This window comes from Notamacropus eugenii, chromosome 1 (assembly GCF_028372415.1).
Source record: "Notamacropus eugenii isolate mMacEug1 chromosome 1, mMacEug1.pri_v2, whole genome shotgun sequence".
Classification (NCBI taxonomy): Eukaryota; Metazoa; Chordata; class Mammalia; order Diprotodontia; family Macropodidae; genus Notamacropus; species Notamacropus eugenii.
In genome coordinates, this window is record NC_092872.1 from 216,880,549 (window position 1) to 216,902,544 (window position 21,996).

At 40.0% G+C, this 21,996-nt stretch overlaps 1 protein-coding gene across 5 annotated transcripts in view; it reads right to left on the reverse strand.

The window, feature by feature from the left end:
• DNMBP (dynamin binding protein) overlaps window positions 1-21,996 on the reverse strand; it is a 107,386-nt gene that overhangs the window by 84,495 nt on the left and 895 nt on the right. Inside the window, exon 2 of one of the 5 annotated variants that reach the window (XM_072627168.1) lies at window positions 12,869-13,184. The exons of 3 other annotated variants lie outside the window; for them this stretch is intronic. The gene's annotated coding sequence lies outside the window, so the exon portion shown is untranslated. Of the gene's footprint in view, window positions 1-12,868; window positions 19,987-21,996 lie in introns of those variants that run through there. One more of the 5 variants, XM_072627157.1, reaches the window with a different exon arrangement.

The window sequence follows — 21,996 nt, forward strand, 5'->3', positions numbered from 1 at the left end:
AACCGAGAGAACTGACAAAGAAAACCACTAAAGGAAGGGGGCAACACTTCAAGTGGAGCTTTGGCACTGCTCCCAAAACACCAGTGACAAACCTTCCGCATCTACATTATCTATCACCTGTGTGACAAACAGCACCTGGGACATTTTGTTCTCTGAAAAGCCCCTGAACATCATCTACAATTTCACTGTCTGCCACCTGTTTCTCCCTGGGAATTCCACTCTCCAGACAACCAGAAGCAGGCAGCAACTTAAAATCATAGCAGTCTCCCCCGTGACTCACTGCCAGTCAGCTCCAAAACAAGCATGAAGCCTCCTGTGGAGATAGAAGATGAGCTCCCTACTCAGAGAAATCTCTCTTTAATACCTGTCCCCTCCTCAATTTAAACTGAATGAATTCTTCATCACAGAATATCCTTTCTTATCCAGGTCCCTATTATAGAAAACTCCCTCTTAGGATAGTTGTTTTATTGGGACAAGTCCTCCTTTTCATATTCCTTACTGAACATACTCCTTTCTAAATGAAAACAGGCCCTCAATCACCCATATTATGTACCAAATGGATACAATCTTTTCAAAAAGCTTAAGATTCCTTTCCAAAATGTTTTATTTTCCTACTGGAAAACTCCCCTCCCCCCCAATTTAGAGAAGAGTTCCTGTTTGCTATCTGCCAAAGTAAATGTCATTAGATGAACACTATCTACCTTAGTTACTTCTGCCTGTTGGTTTCTTAGGCACAGTACTCTTAATTCTGGACTTCTCTTACTCCACAAACTTAGCTGGAACAATTTTTCCTCTTACCTATTTCTGTGGATATACTCTTTTACTTCTAGTCATTCCTTAAAGGCCAGGATGCCAACCCTTAAAATTCCCAAAGCGCTTGACACTGGTTTGAAATGATCAAGACCTTTTATAATAACCCCTGAAATTTCCAAAGAAATAAATTTTAAAATGTAAATGCCAGATCTCTTTCCAGAGAAAGAGTTAAAAAAAAATGGGGTAGGAGGCTTCCAACACTTTTCAACAACTCTTTTATTCAGTATATACTACCTATTCCCAAAGACTATAGACATACACATTCCTGCTCAACCTACTGAGGCCATAAAATCTAAACTTTTGACTGAGACCAAACAGCTTCATAACTAGCTCTAGGTCCTGCCATCTAAACATGGGTCTGAAACTGGATAAAAGGCTGCTTTAGAAAAAAAGTGAACAGAGTCCAGGAAGCACGGAGAGCACACAGCACAGCCCAGGAAGCACTGAACACTGCCCAACTTGGCAGGGACAGGACCCTGAACAGGCTTCAGGGAGCCACTGGCAGTAGCAGTTCCCAGACTGCTCAACCCACAAATGCCACAGACAGCTTCAAAGGTCAGTGGGAGGGCTCCTCCACTGAGGAGAGAGGAGCTCAGTCTGGACCCCCACCCCCAGAAGCAGCCACTGCAGCAGCAGCTTCCATTTTTGGAGCCCTATGCCCAGAGCCCCTGGGGGAATTGAGCAGCTCATTTGAATCTCAGCCTTGAGTTATGCCCTGACAAAGAATTCAAAAGTCAAGTAACTGGCTGGGAAAATGCCCCCCAAAAGGGAAAAACAACAAGACAATAAAAGGTTATTTTCTTGGTGAGCAGGTATTTTCTTACATCTTTTTGGATGAGGAGAAACAATTTAGGTCTTAAATTGTGAAGACCTAAAAGTCAAGGCTTCTGCATACAAAACCTCCAAAATAAATATGCAATGGTCTCAGGCCATGGAAGAGCTCAAAAAGGATTTTGAAAATCAAGTAAGAGAGGTAGAGGAAAAAATTGGGAAGAAAAATGAGAGAGATACAAGAAAATCATGAAAAGCGAGTCAGCAGCTTACTAAAGGAGACCCAAAAAATGCTAAAGAAAGTAACACCTTTAAAAATAGGCTAACTCAATTGGCAAAAGAGGTCCAAAAAGTCAATGAGGAGAATGCTTTAAAAAGCAAAATTAGCCAAATAGAAAAGGAGATTCAAAAGCTCACTGAAGAAAATAGTTCTTTAAAAATTAGAATGCAACAGATGGAAGCTAATGACTTTATGAGAAATCATGAAATTACAAAACAAAATCAAACATAATGGAACATAATGTGAAATATCTCAATGGAAAAACAACTGACCTGGAAAACAGACCCAGGAGAGACAATTTAAAAATTATGGGACTACCTGAAAGCCATGATAAAAAAAAAAGGGCCTAGACATCATCTTTCATGAAATTATCAAGGAAAACTGCCCTGATATTCTAGACTCAGACGGCAAAATAAATATTGAAAGAATCCACCTATCACCTCCTGAAAGACATACAAAAAGAGAAACTCCTAGGAATACTGTAGCCAAATTCCAGAGTTCCCAGGTCAAGGAGAAAATACTACAAGCAGCTAGAAAGAAACAGTTCAAGTATTGTGGAAATACAATCAGGATAACACAGGATCTGGCAGCTTCTACATTAAGGGATCAAAGGGCTTAGAATATGATATTCCAGAAGTCAAAGGATTAAAATCAAGAATCACCTACCCAGCAAAACTGAGTAATACTTCAAGGGAAAAAATGGTCATTCAATGATATAGAGGACTTTCAAGCATTCTTGATGAAAAGACCAGACCTGAAAAGAAAATCTGACTTTCAAACACAAGAATCAAGAGAAGCATGAAAAGGTAAGCAGGAAAGAAATATCATAGAGGACTTTCTAAATCTGAACTGTGTACATTCCTACATGGAAAGATAATATTTGTAACTTGAGACTTTTCTCACTATTTGGGTAGTTGAAGGGATTATACACACACACACGTATATGTATGTATACGTGTGTGTGTGTGTGTGTGTGTGTGTGTGTGTGTTATATAGACAGAGAGCACAGGATGAGTTGAATAAGAAGATACCTAAAAAAAATAAAATAAAGGGGTGACAGGAATATATTGGGAGGAGAAAGGAAGAAATGGAATGGGGCAAATTATCACTCATAAAAGAGGCAAGAATAAGCTTATTCTATGAAGGAGAAAAGGGAGGAGGTGAGAGGAAAAAAGTGAAGCTTACTCTCTTCACATTTGGCTCAAGGAGGAAATAACATGCTCACTCAATTTGGTATGAAAATCTATCTTACACTATGGGTAAGTAGGGGAGAAGGGGACAAGTGGGGTGAGGAGGATGATAGAAGGGAAGGCAAATGGGAGGAGGGAGTAATTAGAAGTGAACACTTATGGGGAGGGACAAGGTCAAAAGAGAGAATAAAATAAATGGGGGGCAAGATAGACTGGAGGGAAATAGTTAGTCTTGTACAACATGACTATTATGGAAGTCTTTAGCAAAACTACACATACATAGTCTATATTGAATTGCTTGCCTTCTCAGTGGGGATGGGTGGAAAGGGAGGAAAACAGAGAAGCTGGAATTCAAAGAATTAGGAACGAATGTTGAGAAATGCTTTTGCATACAACTGGGAAATAAGAAATACTGGTAATGGGGTATAGAAATCTATCTTGCCCTACAAGAAAAGAGAGAAGATGGGAATAAGGGAAGGGAGGGGTGTGATAGAAGGAGGGCATCATATTGAGGGAAGGGGTAATCAGAATGCAAGAAGTTATGGAGTGGGGGAGGGCAGAGGGAGAAAATTTTATTTTTATATAACCTTTATTTTCAAATTCTCTCACCCTCCCCAGAAAGTCATCCTTTCAATCAAAAATTATAAATTAAAAAAGGCATTCAACAAAACTAACAACACACCAACTAAATCTTAAAGAATATGCAATCCACCCATCCATCACCCATCTCTGGGTAAAAGACGGAAGTGGATTTTCTTACCTCTTCCTTGGGTATAAGCTTACTTACTTTTTCCCTTCTTTGCTTTTGGTGTTACTTATATTATGACTACCAAAAAAAAAAAAAAAAAAACCAGTGTAAAATCCTACACAATCTTTCCATGTGTTCTTTCAAACCCTTACAATCATAAGCATGTACAGTCAAGAGAGATTACTGAATATCTGACCAACCAACATTTTATTTATTTATAACAAACATTGTATAAACTCTCCAAAAGAAATTTGTTGTTGCAGCCATGGTAGAAGAACTCTCACTTTTTTTAAGCCCTTGGAGTTTGGGCCTGATGGAAGCATTATCCCCTCCTAATGTAAGAGAATGAAAGGAAATGTCAGGAAATAAGAGAAAGCAAGAAAAATAATATTTCTTCCTCTAGTTTATGTTACTGGAGTTCATTCTGGACAGAAGATCAGTGTCTTTGCCAGGTAATTACATAGGGAATTGACTACAGAGAAACAGCAGAAGTTTTACTCATTTCAATAAAGTCCTCCTCTGCCCAAAGGGCTACAAAAATGTGCATACCCTTTGACCTAGCAATAGTGCTTCTAGGACTGTATTCCCCAAGAGATCATAAAAATGGGAAAGGATCCCACATGTACAAAAATATTTGTAGCAGCTCTCTTTGTGATGGCCAAAAACTGGAAATTAAGGGGATGCCCATCAATTGGGGAATGGCTGAATAAATTGTGGTATATGAATGTAATGGAATACTATTGTGCTATAAGAAATGATGAACAGGAAGACTTCAGAGAGGCCTGGAAGGACTTATATGAACTGATGCTGAGCAAAAGGAGCAGAACCAGGAGAACTTTGTACACAGCAACAACCACAGTGTGTGAGGAATTTTTCTAGTAGACTTAGTACTTCATTGCAAAGCAAGGACTTAAAAAATTCCCAATAGTCTCTTAAGGCAAAATGCCTTCCACATCCAGAGAAAGACTTATGGAATTTGATTGCAGAATGAAGGAGACCATTTTCTTGTGTATTATGTTTTGTTTTATGATTTCCCCCATTCATTTTAATTCTCCTATGCCACATGACTAAGGTGAAAATGTATTTAGTAGGAATGTATGTGTAGAACTTCTATAAAAATGTATGCCATCTCAGGGAGGGAGTAGGGAAGTAGGGAGGAAGGAGGGGTAGGGAGGGGAGAACAAATATAAGTTATATGGAAGTGACTGTAGAACACTGAAAACAAATAAAATAATTAAAAATAAATAAGTAAGTAAAGTCCTTCTCATAGAAACCAGCAGGCATTAGACCATCCTGTTCAGCGGGCTAATATTCATTGTTTTGCAACAATATTTCCCTATCCCTAGTTCTCTCTCCTGACCTAGGTTTTGACTGCTCCTAACCCAGTTTGGTTGGTGTGAATTGTGGAGAAAAGCTCCTTTTTTATGTTCCTAGGATGGCTACATTAGGAAGACTGGGAGAAATTACCTGAAAAAGAGAAGTACTTGGGATTCATCAGCTTTTGCTGCTTATATGACAACATGCTTTGCTTATGTCAAACATGCTAAGGGGGGAAGTTAAAATGACCCTCGACCAGTGTCTGAGCATGTTTTCTAAAGCTTCCTTAGACATCGTAGAAGATAAAGGCCTAGCATGGCTTCTGCCAAGCCTGTGGAATTTAAAATATGTAAAATGGGGGCGGAGCCAAGATGGCGAAGTAGAAAGACGCACATACACATAGCTCCGAACCCACAAACCACAGAACGGCTAGAGGGGACCAAGCCAGGGCGAATTCTGCACCCAGAGACCACGGAGTATTGGAGCGAGGGAGATTCCTGCTCCGGAGAGACCTGCGGACCTCTTGCGGGGGGTCCTTCGCGCCGCGGACTGGGCGCTGGGACGGGGAGCGGAGTGCGGCCCTGCCACGGCCGCGACACTGAGGGGAGGAGATCCAAGAGGGCTACGGGGATGGGATCTCCAGCGGCCACGCGGGTCCCCCCACCCACAGAGGGACCTGCAAACCTCTCGCAAAAGGTCCGTCGCGCTGCAGACGCGGAGCCCAGCCCGGACCTGCGGCGGCGGCCGCAGCTCCAAGAGGCACAGATCTGAGAGGCCTCCGGAGGCGGGATCTTCAGCGGTGGCACGGGCTCCCCACCAACAGGTGACTGACGGGGGTGGGTGAGAGAGTCTCTTTGGCGGGTTGAGAGGGGAGTGGGGTGCCCCCATGGCTCGGGCCCCCCCGGGAGGTGGGGGCTGAGAGGCGGCTGCGGACGAGGGCGCCCCAAACGGGTAGGAGCCTGGATCCATTGTGGAAGGTCTGTGCATAAACCCCCAGAGGGAACTGTGCCTGAGAGGCGGCCCTGCCCAGACCTGACCACCTGAACTTAATTCTCACACTGAATAGCAGCCCTGCCCCCGCCAAAAATCCTAAGGCGGGAAGCAGCATTTGAATCTCAGTCCCCAAACGCTGGCTGGGAGGACCAGGAGGCGAGGTGGGTGTGAGGAGAACATTCAGAGGTCAGGCCACTGGTTGGAGAAAATGCCAAGAAAAGGGAAAAGAAATAAAACTATTGATGGCTACTTTATCGGAGAAAAGACACTTCCTCCCTTCCTTTCTGATGGGGAGGAACAATGCTTGCCATCAGGCAAAGACACAGAAATCGAGGATTCTGTGTCCCAGCCCACCCAATGGGCTCGGGCCATGGAAGAGCTCAAGAGGAATTATGAAAATCAAGTTAGAGAGGTGGAGGAAAGACTGGGAAGGGAAATGAGAGGGATGAGGGAGAAGCATGAAAAGCAAATCAGCTCCCTGCTAAAGGAGAACCAAAAAAATCTTGAAGAAATTGGCACCTTGAGAACTAGCCTAATTCAGCTGGCAAGGGAGGTGCAAGGGGCCAATGAGGAGAAGAATGCTTTCAAAAGCAGAATTAACCAAATGGAAAAGGAGATTCAAAAGCTCACTGAAGAAAATAGATCTTTCAAAACTGGAATGGTACGGATGGACGCTAAGGACTTTTCGAGAAAGACAGATATCTCAGAACATACCGCGCAGATTCGAAAAATGGAAGATAATGTGAAATATCTTATTGGAAAAACAACTGACCTGGAAAATAGAATCAGGAGAGACAATGTAAAAATTCTGGGACTACCTGAAAACCATGACCAAAAGAAGAGCTTAGACATCATCTTCCATGAAATTATCAAGGAAAACTGCCCTGAGATTCTAGAACCAGAAGGCAAAATAAATATTCAAGGAATCCGCAGAACACCGCATGAAAGAGATCCAAAAAGAGAAACCCTAGGAGCATTGTGGCCAAATTCCAGAATTCCCAGGTGAAAGAGAAAATATTGCAAGCAGCTAGAAAGAAACAATTCAAGTATTGTGGAAATACAATCAGGATAGCACAAGATCTGGCACCCTCTACATTGAGGGATAGAAGGGAATGGAATAGGATATTCCAGAAGTCAAAGGAACTAGGACTGAAGCCAAGAATCACCTACCCAGCAAAACTGAGTATAATACTTCAGGAGAAAAAATGGTCTTTCAATGAAATAGAAGACTTTCAAATTTTCCTGATGAAAAGACCAGAGCTGGAAAGAAAATTTGACTTTCTAACACAAGAATGAAGAGAACCATGAAAAGGCGAACAGCAAAGAGAAATCATAAGGGACTTACTAAAGTTGAACTGTTTACATTCCTACATGGAAAGACAACATTTATAACTCTTGAAACATTTCAGTATCTGGGCACTGGGTGGGAGTACACACACACACATGCACACACGCACACATACATAGAGACAGAGTGCACAGAGTGAATTGAAGAGGATGGGATCATATATTAAAAAAAAAATGAAATCAAGCAGTGAGAGAGAAATATTGGGAGGAGAAAGGGAGAAGTTATATGGGGCAAATTATCTCTCATAAAAGAGGCAAGCAAAAGACTTATTAGTGGTGGGATAAAGAGGGGAGGCAAGAGAAAAACATGAGGTCTACTCTCATCACATTCCACTAAAGGAAAGAATATAATGCACACTCATTTTGATAGGAAAACCTATCTCATAATACAGGAGAGTGGGGGACAGGGGCACAAGCAGGGTGGGGGGGAGGATGGAGGGGAGGGCATGGGGAGGAGAATGCAATACAAGGTCGACACTCATGGGGAGGGAAAGGACCATAAGAAAATAGAAGTAAAGGGGGACAGGATAGGATGGAGGGAAATATAGTTAGTCCTATACAACACAACTAGTATGGAAATCATTTGCAAAACTAAACAGATATGGCCTATATTGAATTGCCTGTCTTTCAAGGGGAAGGGGTGGAGAGGGAGGGAGCTAAGGAGGTTGGAACTCAAAGTGTTAGGACCAAATGTAATGTTCTAACCACTGGGTAACAAGAAATACAGGTTAAGGGGTCAAGAAAGCTATCTGGTCCCACAGGACAAAAGAGAAGACGGAGACAAGGGCAGGGAGGGAGGATAGAGGAGAGAGCAGATAGGTCACAGGGGCAATTAGAAAGCTCGGGTTTGGGGGGGGGAGGGGATAAAAGGGGAGAAAATTTGTAACCCAAAATTGTGTGAAAATAAATGTTAAAAATTAATTAAAAAAATAAAATAAAATAAAATATGTAAAATGATAATGCTGAAACTTAGGGTATGAAACTTTTATCGATTCTAATCTAAGGGACAATTTTTTTTTAAAGAAAACATCATCTTCTCTTGCTTGTGCTAACAATTTCCGAACATTTGTACTGGGTTCCACTCTGCTCTCCATCAGCATTTTTTCCCCTAAGGAACTCTGTGTTCTCTAGAAGGAGAATAGAGAAAGGTGATTCAGTACTGGAGGGGGGGGTTCACATGTTTGAAATAAAGATATGGTTCTGATGAGATTTAACCTCTACCCATAATCACCCACTAGTGGGATATACTTAATGTAGGTCTATCCATATTTAAAGAGATGGGCTCAATTAACCCAGGAAACAAATACAGGGCCTCCCCAACATACCTTCTCTTAACAATGAACTGCAGGTTCATAAAGCTTAAAGAAAATTTCACTAATGACCTAAATTTCCAAACGGATTAAACTAGTATTTCCATGAAGTGAAAGATTAGGGGTTCCCACAAATTTACATGTAATATATCATGAATGCATTTCAAATTAAAGTGAAGTTTAAGTTTCTGAGTCATAAGTAAATATACTGGAAGTGTCTGGGCCAAGCCATTTAGCTGCACATCAATTTAACTATACAAATTATGCTACATATCAATTTCTTAGGTCCATATTGAATGTATTTCTTATAACATATGCAAATTAAAGTGAAATTTAGAAGTATAGCACAATAAGTAACATGCTTTTCCACACAAGAGATGTATAAAGAGGTACAGAAATAGGCAATTTTTATGATACTGAACAAGGGAAATTTTTTCCCATGAGTTGAGGATACCAAAAAACAGTGATCTGACAAGTAGGTACCATGTTTCTTTTCATCCCTGAGGTAACTAATTATATTCACATGTACAAACTTGTCTCCCAGGGAGAAAGTAAAAAGGATATGAGGAGTTTCTCTAACACTCTGGTTTCTTAGAAATGACTGAGGCATTCTTGGGATAAAACATTTGACATCAAAAGATGAGGAGATGAGGGATACATGACAGTATAGCTAAGTGGATCTGGAACTGTGTCTATCAAGTAAGAATTTATTAAATGCCTACTATGTGATAGGCACTATGCTAAGCACCAGAAATACAAAGAAAGGTAAAAAGACAGTACCTCCCCTAGAAAAGCTCACAATTTAATGAACACAACATGTAAATAACTATCTACAAAATAAGCTACTGTCAGAATAAATAGGAAATAATTAACAGAGGGAAGGCACTGCACTGAAAACCTGTAGGTACTGGGATTTTATCTGGGACTTGAAGGAATTCAGGAGAAGATGAGGAGGGAGAGCACTGCAGGTATAGGGGGCAGCCAGTGAAAATGCCAAGAGATGGAATTTATCCAGGGAACAGTAGGGAGGCCAGTGTCACTGCACTGTAGAGCACTTGAGGAGGAGTAAGGTATAAGAAGACTGGAAAGGCAAAGGGGGAGGCCCAGGTTACAATGAATACTGAATGCCCAAAAGAGGATTTATATTTAATCCTTTAAGTGATAGAGCACAACTGGAGTTTATCAAGTTGGAGTGTGCCAAGGTCATAGCCTTGCTGAGGATAGATCACTTTGACAGCTGAAGAAGAATACAGAAGAATAAAAACTCTCCAAAAGAAATTTGTTTGTGCAGTTTCAGTCGAAAAGCTCTCAGCTTTTTTAGGTCCTTGGAGTCTGGGTTAAAAGAAAGAGTGGAGTGGGGGAAAGACTTGAGACAGGCAGACCTCCCCATCCCAGCAAGGTATTGCAGTACTATAGGTTTAAAGTGATGAAGACCCACAGTAGTGTGGTTAGTGTCAGATGGATGTGCAGGGGAGAAAGCAACAGGCCTCAGCAACAGCTTGGATGTGGGGGGTGGGGGTGGGAAAGAGTGAGGAGTTAAGGACTCCTAGGTTGGGAGCCTGAAGGACTGGGAGGATGGTAAGAAGCAGAGTAATTCTAGTCCCTCTTTGACATGACAGTGCACCAACCTCAGTTAAAGTATTCCCCCATCCCATTTCTTTAATCCACGCTAAACCTTTTTCTTTTTAAGCAGAGGGAGGGAAAATACCATAGGAAAGAGGGAGACAGAAAAAAGTAGCAAGCATTCATCAATCCCCTAGCACATGGCAGGTGCGGTGCTAAGCACATTACAGATATCATCTCATTTGACAGTCCTACAAGGTAGATGCTATTATTATCCCCATTTTATAGGTAAGGAAACAGAGACAAGGTTAAGTGACTTGTTCAGAGTCCTAAAGCTAGTAAATGTCTGAGGTTACATTTGAACTCAAGTCTATCTGATTCCAGACCAGCACTCTCAATCCACGGTGTCACCTATGCCAGGAGATGACAAAATGCACTTTTTCCCTTTTTTTAAAAAAGTGGAAGGGGACCACTATGGTGTGTGCAACGTTATAACTACTGTTGGACTCAGTTGCTGTCCTAGTTAGGTTTTGCTGAATTGCTCTTTTTTTTTTTCTTTTTGGTTACAAGGGATGGTTTGCTGGGTAAGGGAAAGGTGTTTTGCTTTGTTCAGTTTTTACTGAAGATGATATAAACAGACTATCAATAGAAATGAAATCAAAATTTGAATGCAGACTGACCTAGAAATTTTAGCTAAGTTAAACATTACCTCAGATAGCATTGAGATTTGATAGAAGCCATGACTAGAATATGGCATTTGTTATTGTTGAGTTTCAGTCACGTCTGATTCTCTGTGATTCTATTTGGGATTTTCTTAGCAAAGATACTAGAGTGGTTTGTCATTTCCTTCTCCAAGTCATTTTCCAGAAGAAAAAACTGAGGCAAGCAGGGTTAAATGACTTGCCCAGGGTCACACAGCTAGTTAAGCATCTGAGGCCAGGGCCTCATGACTCCAGCCCTGGTACTCTGTCCACTGCACCACCTAGCTGATTTTGCCTTGTACAAAAGAAATGTCTCTACAGACATGTTTCTATACACCTGTACAGAAATCCATGAACCAAATGAAAATATGGAGATGAGCTTAAAGAAAGAGAAGAGGAAAAAAATATTTTCAGGTTGGACAGGAAAGAAAGGAAGATGATATAGCAAGATAAGTCATGTTCAAAACAGAGAAACTATACCTAAAATAGGCTTCAAAATTACTATTAAAGAAAGCTATAATAAAGATGTGGGTGTTTATCTACTTTGGTATCTTTCGGAAGTCTAATTCAGCTATAGAAAGCAGAAAAGAACCATTCTGCACTTTGGGGAGAAAAGAACCATGTCATCCTGGTGTTCCTAATAGCAAAGAAAGGCACACTGTTCAATCTGAAACCCATTCTCATTGATAGAGCAGATGGATAAAACATACAAGTAGTATGGTTCAGATAATCATAGTCTAACTAGAAGGAACCTTCAAGATCATATGGCCCAACCTCCTCAACTTATAGGTGAGAAATAAGGCCCAGAAAAGTTAAATGACTTGCCCCAGGGCACACAGGTAGTAAGCAGAATTCGAACCCCTCCCTCTATACCTAACATGTCTGGAATACACTTGCCTATTGACATTACACCAACTTTCCTGCATAGTGAGCTTTCTTTCCTCCTCCATTTCTATAACTTGTGACTTGTAAGAAGAGCCATGAGTCAGATTCAGGAATACTTACTGTTCAGAAAAGGCAGAGAAGCAGAAAGGTTCTTCTACTGCTGGGTACGACAGAATTGCTGGACTCCATGAAAGGGACAGGAAGAGGGTGTGGGGATAGGGAATTGAGCACAATACGGCACATCCTTTACAACTTTTTCTGCTGATAAAGCAGGATCATTTATCATAAGACAATCACCTCATAAGGACAATGTAGAGTTTGTGCTGGGCCCAGAACCTCTGGCCAGAATGTCAGCAGTGGCCATTCTCTTTTAATCCCCTACTCCCCCCCACGTGCCCATCAGCAGCATTGTTATATTATTTTCAGGAAAAGGCACACTTAAGGGGAGGGGCTGGGACAAATGCTGGATATAGCTCCAAGGCTAGCCAAGGTGAGGCTCCAGCTGTCACAGAGACTGATCAAAGTCACAACTTTCATTAAGTTAAATACATTCTCTTTCTTTTACCTGCCTCAGAACTTCACTTTGCTAATTTTACAGTGCTGTACTTGTTAAGCTGGATCTAATTGACATGAGTGATAACCAGTGACCTCGTTACTTTCCACTACTCATCAAGCAGCATAATATGTTTAGGGAAATAAGGAATAAATTTTACCATTCACTTTCTTGTCAACCCCCTTTCACTGAAAAAAAAAATTGCATCAATTTGAGTCAGAATAAAAATGTTAAATGTATTCAGTTTGGCTAATTATAGCTGCACAGAAACTGGAGAATAAGCTACAAATTTATCTTTACTCTTTGTACATATTTTCTTAAGGATAAAAAAGGAAATAAACTCTAAGTGGTGAGGAGGAGGGCAAACTGAAACAATAGTGTGAAGAATGTCACCTACCTAGCTGCTCACATATCTACTGCTACTGTTCTACATATGACGCTAGAAAGAGCATTAGAGAGGCAGTCAGAAGGTTCTTCAGTGTTCCAGGGCTTGAGGCAACCAGCACAAGGACATCCACAGACAGAAGCATCTGGAGGACCTCACAAGAAAATCCTCTTCAACTTGAACTTGGTGCTGGATCTTCTCCACCACAGTGCCAAACATGCTAGATAAGCAACATCTCTCCATTTCATGATGCACCAGATGTTTATGATCAGGAAGTCCTTGAAAAAAGGTTCTCTTTATTCTATCTTTCAAGGAATCATGAATAATTCTGATGGGCAAATGGAAAAATATCTTGTCAGAATTAAGCCTTTAAAGTGGCATTTTGCTCTACCAAATTAGATGGTTTTTTTTTATTGTCAACAAGCAATAAGCATAGCAGGTTCTTGTATTCTCTACATCTTTCAGTTAAATGTTTAATGGTGACTAATATGGAAATGTTTTGCATGATTGCACATGTATAAACTACATCAAACTGCTTGCCTTCTCAATTGGGGTGAGAGAGGAAAGAGGAAAAGAGAGAATTTGGAACTCAAGATTTTTAAAAAAATGTTTAAAAACTATTTTTACATGTAGTTGAGGAAAAATAAAATATTAAATACATTTTTAAAAAAATAAATAAATGTGTGACAGTAAAGAGTCAAGCAAGCAGCATGTGCGCTGGGTGAGCCAAATTCACAATGGGAGACGTTAAGGACAAGAAGATTTTTGTTCAGAAGTATATATGATGCTGAGTCAAGAAAGGGGGAAAGGGAAGGAGGGAATAAGCATTTATTAAGCCCTATTACATGCCAGGCACTATGTTAAGCACTTTAACAAATATTACCTCATTTGCTCCTCACAACCCTATGAGGTAGGTGTTATTTATTATCCCCATTTTATAGCTCAGGAAACTGAGGCAGACAAAGGTTAAGTGACTTGCCCAGGATCAAACAGCTAATAACTAAGGCCATTTGAACTCAAGCCTCCCTGACTCTAGGCGCAGCACTCAATCTACTTCGACACCAAGCTGGAGGAACATGCAAGCCTGGACCTAATCTGAGCAGACTCTGGCCAAAAGACTTAGACTTTGGGTTCTCTTATAAAATGTCAACAAAAGTAAAAGCAAAGGCATGATCTTGGGAAATGATACATTGACAGAATATATGGAAAATCCCAAGTATATCCCTGGAACAAAAATCATTTTCACCTTCATTAACAAAGTAAAAAGAACAGACTTGATAGCATTATCTCAAAAAGGCTACCAAGAATAGGCAAGAATTTGCCTTATTAGTTATAAAACAGTTTCTTATGAGATTATTTTTTTTTATCACATACTATAACTCCACCCTCTTTAAGCTGGTTACATCAACCAGAGAACTGTAATTATGAATCATTGTTTAAAAATTTTGTTTAGTCATCTTAAAAAAGGAATTATGTAGATTAGAAAAGCTTATGCTTAAATGATCACTTTTTCACGTTTTGTTAAAATTGTAGCAACAACCAAATTCTCACACTTCTCTGTTTCTTTTAAAAGATATGAGGAGGCTTAGTATTTGATTGAGTTAGTCAATTTCAACTATTTTTATCAAGGCAGTCCTCTCCCCTTCAATATAAATGTTTTTACATTTATTAGCATCATTAATGGGGAAAGTCTAGTCTCATATGACTTTAACCTATTTTATAGTTCAGGAAAATGGGGCAGACAAAGGTTAAGTGACTTGCCCAGTTACTCATGGCATGGAAGGAAACTTGCAATTAATTTGCAAAATCCCATTTGTAAACTAATATGCTTCACCCTATCCAAAGCAAAGGGCTGAAGCAGGTCCGCTGAATTTAAAAGTAGGCAATTCCAAGTTTAAATTCCCTAATTTTTCAAGTGGTAAACAATCTAATCCCAATGATTATATTAAAATATGGTTTTTCAATTATTGAAAGGCATTTCATTGTGTTTTGTTGTATGATAATCCTGAACAAAGTATATCATCCCATTTCATAGTGTGGGTGTCAAATAATCAAGCAACCTAGACTCTTAGAGTACACAGATGAATTCATCCAGAAAGAACCATCTCCTATTGAGTTGTTTTATATCTGGTTTAAAAGAAGTCGTACCTTAGGATTGGCTTTTATAATCTATTGAATTTAAAGTCTGCAGACATGTTATACAGCATACGAATTGTAATGCTGCTACCCATTTGGGCAGCCAGTTAAGCTGTGCCACCAGCATAAGTTTGTAATGATGTGATTAAAAGCTGAATTGAATAATTCAACAATCTTATGAATTTTTTTAAAAAAATGTCAACAGTGGAATTTCACTTGAAACATCCTGTCTATTATCTACTAATACCCTAATCAAGTACATCTTCAATGCGTATGCAGATTGTTTTCATAAAAAGTTATATCTAACTTTATATAAATGGTAAAGTAGGTATATCGGCCAAAAGTTAATGACGTTTTGTTGCCTTGTGGGGATATTTATAAAACCTGAGATTTTTTTCCATACCCATGAAATGCTCTCTTCCGTCTCATACAGTTTATAAATTGATCCTGTAATAACTGTGTCACCTGCAGCATAGGTTTCCTCTAGTTACATTTGGTCTAATTTGTTTGCTTCTATGATGTCTTTGTAAGGAAAAGTTTGTTTAAAAAAATCTTTGCAGGTATTTTCCATTTTTCTTCTATTTGTTATGCTCCTTCCATTTCAACTTTCAAGGTCCTTGGGTATAGAGCAAGCCTCTTGACAAAGTTTCTTTCCACGGTTTTGCCCTCCACTGTTTCTCTCTTCTTTATACTGCTCCATCTTATGTCATCTTTTTCCCTAAGATTTTGCAAATGAGTTTATATACTAAACCAGACTTATCTTTGGCTGTCAGCTTTCGCCACTTGGCAACGCAAGTATCTGCCTCAGAATGAGCCAGCTAGAGTTGGGTTCAGAGTATACACTGATTCAGTGATGTGTGATATAACCTGGCCCCTTTCCACACTTTAAATTATAACTTGGTATTCTGAGTCTTTTAAACACATGCTAAGGATATCTTAATTCTGCACAGGACGTTTGAGAAAAATTAATCCCATTACCTTATTTTACAGAAGAAGAGATCAATGACTTGCTCAAGGTAACACACTCTGCTGTCTGTACTTGGTCACATGCCCTCAGGACTTGGTAGTCAGAAGGCACTGAATTCCAAAGAACAATCACGACGTTTCAGTTACTCTGCCTGAAACTTTACTTCATAGTAGAAACAGTAACATGTCAGGCAGTCAAGTCAATAAATGTATTAAGTGCCTACTATGTGCTAGGCACTGTGCTAAGTGATCTCTACACAAAGAAAGCTAAAAGACAGACCGTTTTCCTCAAGAAGCTCACAGTCTGATTGAGAAGACAACATGGAATAGAGATGGGGAGGGAAAGCTGGAGGCACTGGAGTCAGCCAGGGAAAATTTCCAGAGGAAAAAATGGAGTGACTTGTTCGAGGACCATCAAGGAAGCCAGCGTCACAGGCAAAAAGTATATGGGGGTCAATGGGAGGGGGAAGGCATAAGGGTGAGAAGTCTAGAAATGGGGGTGGAAGGTAGTGGGGAGGAGAGTTTATGAAGGGCTTTGAATGCCAAACAGTATTTTCTATTTCATCTTGGAAATGACAGGGAGCCACTGGGATTGGGGTAAGGGGGTGACAAGGTCAGAGCTGCACTCTAGAAAAATCAGTTTGGTGGCTAAGTGGAGGAAGGACTAGAGACGGGACAGGTCTGTGACAGGTAGACCCACTAGGCTACTACAATAATCAGGGAGTGAAATGGTGAGGGCCTACACCAGAATGGTGGCAGTTTCAGAGAGAAGGGAACATATTTGAGAGATGCTGAAAGGTGAAACTGAAAGGCCTTGGCAACAGCTTGGATATGAGGGGAAGGGGGATAGGGTGTGAGAGATATAGTGAGGAGTCCAGGAGGACTCCTAGGTTGTGAGCCTGAGGAAATGGAAGGATGGAAATAAGCAGAATCATAATAAGCAGTCTCTCTTCCACATGACAGCCCTTGAACTATAGTTCAAGTCTCCCTCTTCCCCTACTCCTCAAGCCCACTAAATTATAAGAACAGAATGTAAGAACACAAAAACAAATAAAAAAAGACTAAAAACTCAAATCCATTTCATTCCTTGTCCAGAGCCAGAGCCTCATAGAATTTTACATCAGATTTTGAGAAGTCTTCAGACTAACATGGATTAGCAATTAAACTATGTTGTAAAAGAGTAAAGCCTCTCTGAAAAATGAAAAAGTAATATAAAGCTCAAGAAGAATTTATAACATACTTTAAAGGAATTCAGATTTCTCAGAGAGAAAAGACACTTTGAATCAGGATATTAATGTAAGGAAAAGAGGGGTGGTAGCAGAGGGAAGTAAGAAGAGGAGAAATGGTTCAGTCTATCCAATTCAGAACAGATCTGTCTCTTCTTTTACAGTGTTTTCTGGTATTGAGAGAAGTCTGAAAAGAAGACAAATACCTAGACAAAGAAGAGAGGGCTCAGTGGTTAAAATCCAAAGCCCACCACATACAACTGCTCCTCCTACCTTACTTCTCTCTTCCTAACTGACCACTCCTGAAAGTACATCTGTTCTGTATCTGCACATCCCAAATAATGTACTTCTAGGAACAATTTTCACTGTTCGTTGTTTAGTCTATTGAAAGTACACAATTGAGTGGTGCATGAAGTTTGTTTTTTGTTGTTGTTTTCATTAAAAATAAGTTCACCTAGAGATCCAATTCTTAGATATACACTACAAGATCAAAAACAGAAAGGCCCTATATATACCCAAATACTCAGTCACATTTTTTGCAATATAAAAAAACTGGAAACAATATAGATGCTAAGTAGCATACGGCTAAACAAACCATGACATATGAATGTAATTAAGTATTACTGTGCTGTAAGAAAAATTAATATGGAGAATTAAGAGAAATATGGGAAGACATACAGCAACAGCCAGTATTTATTGTGCCTTAAGGTTTACAAAACACTTTACATGTTTTTCAACTGATCCAGACTCAAATAAGCAAAACCAGGAAGCCAACATATACAATGTAAAAAGCTGAGACAGCTAGGTGCCACAATGGATAGAATGCTGGGGCCTGGAGTCAGGAAAACCTGAGTTCCAATCCAGTCCTGGACACTTACAAGCTCTGTGATCCTAAGCAAATCACTTAACCTCTGCTTGCTTCAGTTTCCTCAAAAACAATAACAGCACCTATCTCCTAATGTTGTGAGGATTAAATAAGATCTTTGGCACCGTGCATGGCACATAGTAGGCGCTACACAAATGCTAATTATTGTTGTTATTAGAAAGAAGTCCAAAACTGAACACTATAATTTTAATGATCAAGAAGTTTGGCCCTAGAGAAAAGATGAAAAAAATGCACCTCTCTCTCTGTGCAGGGACAGGGACCCATGGGTATGGGATACTGCATATGCTGTCATATTGAGTTGATACGTTGGTTGGTTTGGCTGAACTGCTTCCAACCCCCTTCTTTATTTAATCCTTTGTTCTTATAGATGGCTTACTGGAGAAAGGTGTGAGAAGACTCTATGTGGAAATACAAGTGGTATAAAAACAAGAGAGATCTTTAAAAACACAAAAACAACTAGTGAAACTACTGGGTTTAGTTAAGTAGTTCTACTTGAACTTGATCTGGTAGTGGCTGCACTACCAGAGTACAGTAGTCTGGAGCTACAGCACTAAGTCCTATCATGAAGCCCTTTATCTGGGGTTGGAGGGTGGAATGTCTGCACAAGAGGCAAGATTCTTAGATTCTCCACCACCTGAGTGAATGTGCCAAAAGGGAACCTATGATTAGGAGCAATTAAGGAGCAGAGAGGGAAAGAACTCATCTAGGCTGGTGGGAAGGGTATAATCTAAGGCGTGATTTAAAAGGATAAAAAGAATGCTGTGCCTAGGTCAAGTCAAACAGTTCACCTGGGTATCTAATCCCAAACACTAGTCAGGGATTGTGAAACGAAGGCCAGAACAATGTTCCAAAGCTTGTAAGAGATCAGAATGGAAGAAATCAGGAAAATGCTACTTTGGAAGCAATACAAACTTCTGTTTGGCACTGAAAACCCTCTACAACCTGGCTCGAGCCTATCTCTCCAGGATGATCCCATCACTAGTCCCCTTCATACATTCCACGCTGCAGCCCAAGAGGCCTACTGCCTGCCTACTGCTCCCCGGACAAAAGGCCTTCCCTATACCTGAAATGCTCTCTACTTCCTCACCTGGGCCTGCTAGAACTCCTAGAGAGCAGGGACCAGATGTCTTCTTTAACTTATATCCCCGGGGCCTCAAACATTAAGCATGTAGTAGGTGTTTAAATGCTTGATGAATGATTGAGCACAGAGCATCAGGGAATGACAACTGTCTCATGTAGTCTCCATCTGAGATACCCTCCTTTTATGGTGTTACCAGGTTGGTCATCCCCACCTCTTATTCCCCCTCCTAGCCTGACCTGGTTTCACATCATTGCTAGTCTGGACATAAAGAGCTAAATTTGGATAGGCTCATCACCAGAAGGCTGGCTACCAGATGATGTTCTCCCTCAAAGCAACTAATGAAGCAATTTAATAAACGCTGGAGATGTGATCTATAGTGAGAAGGAAATCATAGATCAATGAAATATCAAAGTAGTAATTTCAGAACCAGTGAGATAATGCCAAATCTCTGGAGGACACTAATGGTGCTGCCTTTGTGATATATTTTAAAGACTACAGTAAGATATTAGCACAAATATTTTTATCTACTTTGTGTGTAAATTCCTTGAAGGCAGGAATTCTCTATTGTTCAACTTTCTGTCTCCCACAGTGTCTTCCATATTGCATTAGGCTCCTAATAAATATTTGCTAAATGAAAGAACTATTTGTTACTGTGGAATTGTACAGATACTAAAGATGGAAGGAGTCTAATTCTTTGTATTCTTAACGATAAGGGTGGGGTCTACTAGATCGAAGCAGAAACTTCATCATTTCCTTGCAAAAACTTTCCAAATCAAGGCAAGAGTTGGATCTGATAGGAAATATGACAGAAAACATACATAGCAGAGCACTTGAGTCACCTACAAGGGTTAGAGACAACACCTTGCTCCTCAAGCTTGAGATATATGAAAGCAAATGAGGGAACTGTCGTTCTGTTTCCTCTGAGTGAGAGTTGGATTGTGGTTTTGCTTCTATAAAAAGAAGAAATGAAAATGAGAACAGGTACACATATGGCAAGTGGATAATGGAGTTTACAAGACTATATATAGCAAATAGATCTGCATCTACTACAAAAAATTAACGAATGCTCTTTAGACAGTCTGATTACTTCTCTGAGTCAAAGTTCTTCAAGTACATCATAGAAGACATCTTTTGTTGCAGTACACTGTATATCATTCCAGTCAGACACTATTATGTATATCAGAGTTGTCAAATACTGCTTGCTGAGACCCAACCAGATTAAAATGTAAATGGGAAACATTTAACAAAATGAATAAAAATACAATAGAACCTTGATGTTAATATGTACTTTTCTAGATCAATATGCTGCTGCAAGGATCCTTATGCACAATTTGTTTCTACATGAGTTTGACACCACACTTATATATCATACACAAAGCAAAACAAAGCATTTTCATATCTACTCTGTTGTAGTAAAAAGTTCAATTATATTTTTGTAATCACAACAGCAAGGGACTTAAAATACTTTAGTTTAATTCAGAGATAGGGAAACTGAGTGACGGTCAGAGAGGTGATATGATTTGCCTACTTCCTTGGTTCAGGTCATTATGAAAAAATTTTCTTAAATTAACTAGGAAAAATCTTACAAGGTTCCTATGTGGTTACGCACATTAGCCTCAGAAGACACTATGACTTTTCCAGGCCTGTTTTCTTAACTATAAAATGAGGAGGTTGGACTAGATGACATCTATATTCCCTTCTTCTCATCATTCTATAGGTAAAATAATATCATGAATACAGCCAAATCTCCTCATTAACATCCTCTATAATTCAGCTATACAGAGAGCAAATTAGAGAACTCCTAAATTCCAAATGCAGACATTACAATCCCAAAGTAATCACCAATTTTTACCAATGTATTCCTATTCTTGGAATCATTTTAGTTCAGCCCTTAAAAAGAAATACTAGAGTTCAAATTGTTTTAATGAATAAAATTGACCATAAATACAGGATGCTGATTTTATAGTGTAAAATAATATCTAAGTATAAAATAACATGGTTTTTTTTTTACTGGTACATACAGGAAACAGGATGTAATGTACAAGTAGGAGAGGAAGAAAACTGGTTTTTTTTTACAAGGTAGGTGATTTTTACCTCATGACCCACTCACATCTAAAGTGACTACTCAGCTCTATTAAGGGAGCTATTTTTCAGCCAGAATTTGAATGGCATATAATGGGATCAATATTATAAAGTGTACACTTTAAAGAAAGAGTTCCTTCCCCTTAAGACTGTTTTTGCTAATGAAAATCAGGGTTAACTATGAATGACACTGTAATGTAGAGCACCATTAAACAGACTGTCCTTGGAAATTCAAGTGATCGGGTCTGGCAGACACTGCCCTGGCTTTGGACTCAGTCACCCTGGTTTCTATCCTTGGCAGCCTCTGTCTCTGACTTCGATTGTCTTGGACGACGTTCCTTTTCTCCAAGCTTCAGTTTCTCCGGTGGAAAACGGGAACATATGTGTGTATTATATATATACATACATATACATATATACATATATATGTATATATCTATATAAAGTTCCTAAAGATCAGAACGGGTTCCTAGGGTGTCAGTGATCGCGCTGCCTCCCTTCTCTTCTCTGGCTCCCCTACCAAAACAAACGGCGTGTTTCATCTCCAAACTTCCCTTCCAGTGAATTCTCGGGGCTCCGTGGATGCCTCGTGGGCAGCGGAGCCTGTGGCCACTCTCAGAAGCGTCCATCGGCCGCGGCTCCAGCCTGTTTCCTCCATCATTCATCCCCCACCTCTCCCCAAGTTCGAGGGGGCCCTCCCCCATGCCCTTCCCCTCCAGCTTCTTCTAAAGAAACTGGGAGAATCGCCCGGCGGGGGCGGGGC